Source organism: Dasypus novemcinctus, chromosome 28 (genome assembly GCF_030445035.2).
Source record: "Dasypus novemcinctus isolate mDasNov1 chromosome 28, mDasNov1.1.hap2, whole genome shotgun sequence".
In the NCBI taxonomy this organism is placed as follows: Eukaryota; Metazoa; Chordata; class Mammalia; order Cingulata; family Dasypodidae; genus Dasypus; species Dasypus novemcinctus.
Window position 1 is genome coordinate 7,278,472 of NC_080700.1, and position 3,274 is coordinate 7,281,745.

At 37.4% G+C, this 3,274-nt stretch overlaps 1 pseudogene; it reads left to right on the forward strand.

Annotated features, from left to right (window-relative positions):
• The first annotated feature begins 288 nt into the window (after window positions 1-288).
• Window positions 289-1,043, forward strand: LOC131276427 (proteasome subunit alpha type-3 pseudogene; annotated as a pseudogene).
• Window positions 1,044-3,274: the final 2,231 nt, after the last annotated feature.

Consider the following 3,274-nt stretch of genomic DNA (forward strand, 5'->3'; position numbering starts at 1 on the left):
TAAAAGAGACAACCATAAAAGTGCTAATAGAAAATGTAGGAAAACATCTTTGACATCTTGTGACCAGTGGTAGTTTCCTAAACTTTACACCCAAAGCATGAGCAACAAAATATAAAATAGATAAATGGGACTGCCTCAAAATTAAACACTTTTGCACCTCAAAGTATCTTTTCAAAAGGGTGAAAAGGCAGCCAATTCAATGGGAGAAAATCTTTGTCAATCACATATCCAGGGTAGTGGAAGCGTTTTGGGCCTGGAATCCTTACACAACCCAGTGGCTTTAACACTATGAGCTCTATCTGCACTGAGTATGACCTGTCAGCCTCTACACTCCCTCCTGACGGGAGAGTTTTTCTAGTTGAATATGCTATGAAGGCTGTGGAAAATAGTAGTACAGCTATTGGAATCAGATGTAAAGATGGTGTTGTCTTCGGAGTAGAAAAAATTAGTCCTTTCTAAACTTTATGAAGAAGGTTCCAACAAACGGCTTTTTAATGTTGATCAGCATGCTGGAATGGCGGTAGTAGGTTTGTTGGCAGATGCTCGTTCTTTAGCAGACATAGCAAGAGAAGAAGCTTCTAACTTTAGATCTAACTTTGGCTGTAACATTCCACTCAAACATCTTGCAGATAGAGTGGCCATGTATGTTCATGCCCATACACTGTACAGTGCTGTTAGACCTTTTGGATGCAGTTTCATGTTCGGGTCTTACATTGTGAATGATGGTGCACAACTCTACATGATTGATCTATCGAGTGTTTCATATGGTTATTGGTAAAGCCAGGCAAGTTGCAAAGACAGAAATTGGAAAGCTTCAGATGAAAGAAATGACCTGCCGTGATGCTATTAAAGAAGTTGCAAAAATAATTTACATAGTACGTGATGAAGTTCAAGATAAAGCATTTGAACTAGAGCTCAGCTGGGTTGTTGAATTAACTAAAGGAAGACATGAAATTGTTTCAAAAGATATAAGGGAAGAAGCAGAGAAATATGCTAAGGAATCTTTGAAGGAAGAAGATGAATCTGATGATGATAATATGTAACATTTACATCTGCTTCTGTTTTAAATTTCTACATAGTCTCATGTAAACTATTTAGCCCAATGGATTATTATATGCCCAGTAATGAATTGCCATTAAATTTTTGTCTTATAATCATTGATGTTTGCTTAATATCTGCTTAACAAAATTAGTGTGGGCAATTGGGTACTGGTACTCAGAATTAAAATGCCTGCTTAAACATTCCTTAGAGGCTGTTGGATCATATGAATTTAAAACCCCAGTCCACTAATATAGAAGCAAAAAGTAACCTGCTGGGCTGTTGTTGCCCAGTTTTGTATTTAAATGATACTTGGTTATCCTCCTCTATTAAACTTTAGGTGTAATTTAGAAAAACAGATCCTACAACATGTGAGTCAAGAATGTTTCTCTTTTCCTTTATTGTCATAAGGAGGAGTGGATTTAAGAATTAAAGATCCTACTCTGTCACTTTTTTAAAAATTCACCTATCCATTAAGTGTTTAATATCCAAGATATACAAAGAAATTACACAACTCAAGAGTAAAAAGACAAACTTCCCAATTAAAAAATGGGCAAAAAACTTGAAAAGAAAATTGTCCAAAAAAGAAATACAAATGGTGAAGAAACACATGAAAAAAATGTTTTTCATTAACAATTAGGGAAATGCAAATGAGAACTACATGAGATATCATTTCACACCTATTACACTGGCCACCCTTAAAGTTGGAAAACTAAATGTTGGAGAGGATATGGAGAGATGGAGACACTTATTCACTGTTAGTGGGAATACAGAATGGTATAGCCATTGTGGAGGAATGACTGGCACCTCCTAAGAAAGTTGAATATCGACGTAGCATGTTACGTGGCAATATCATTACTATGTATGTGTTTAGAACAACTGAGAGCAGAGACACCAACAGACATCTGGACATTGAAATTCACAGTGGCATTATTCATGATTGCCAAAAGTTAGAAACAATCTGGGTGTCCATCAACCGATGAGTGGATAAACAAACTGTGGTGTATACACATAATGGAATATTACGCAGCTATAAGAAGAAATGAAGTTTTGAAGCATATGACATGGATGAACCTAGAGGACATTATGTTGAATGAAGCCAGACACAAAAAGACAAATACTGTATGATTGTGCTATTATGAACTAAATATAAAATGTCAACTCATGAAGTTAATAATTAGAATATAGGTCACCAGAAAAGAAAACGAGGGAAACGGACTTTGGCCCAGTGGTTAGGGTGTCCGTCTACAATATGGGAGGTCTGCAGTTCAAACCCCGGGCCTCCTTGACCCATGTGGAGATGGCCATGCGCAGTGCTGATGCGCGCAAGGAGTGCTGCACCACGCAAGGGTGTCCCCCGCGTGGGGGAGCCCCACGCGCAAGGAGTGCCCCATAAGGAGAGCCGCCCAGCGCTAAAGAAAGTGCAGCCTGCCCAGGAATGGCGCCGCCCACACTTCCCGTGCCGCTGATGACAACAGAAGCAGACAAAGAAACAAGACGCAGCAAATAGACACCAAGAACAGACAACCAGGGGAGGGGGGGAAATTAAATAAATAAATAAATCTTAAAAAAAAAAAAGAAAATGAGGGTAGAGAATGGAAAGCTGAGGATTAATGTGTGCATAAGTGGTAAAAATGTTATTTGTAAATCTTTGGAAATGAATAGAAACACATCATGGTGTTTGTAATTAGCTGAGCTCTATATGGGTATGACAGTGGTTGAAAGGGCAAGTCTAAGGTCATGTATATTACTGGAATGAAAGTTAAAAACTGTAACATGGGACTTCATAAGACAGTGAAACCTCACGTAAAGCATCAATGTGGGTGATATGGAATATATAAGACCATTTTTGCAAAATAAAAATACAAATATACTAGAGAGAAAGAAAAAGAATAGCAGCTTTGTACAGCAGGGGCAGCATAGAGAGCTTTAGAAGGGATGAGGGTTTTTTTGTTTATTATTATTATTGTTGTTGGAATAATGGAAGTGCTCTAAAATGATTGAAGCAATGAATGCACAAATATGTGATTAAATGGAATACCATCTATCAGTTTGGAACAATTTATGCTTTATTAATATGTGTCAATAAAATTGATTTGTTTAAAGCAGTGCTAAAAAAAGAAAAAATAAGGAATTTTAGGTCTTCAAAATACAACGTGGAGAAAGCGCAAGTCAAGTCAACTAGTGGGAAAATACTTCTGCCATCCATATACCCAAGAAAGGACTCATAGCCTTA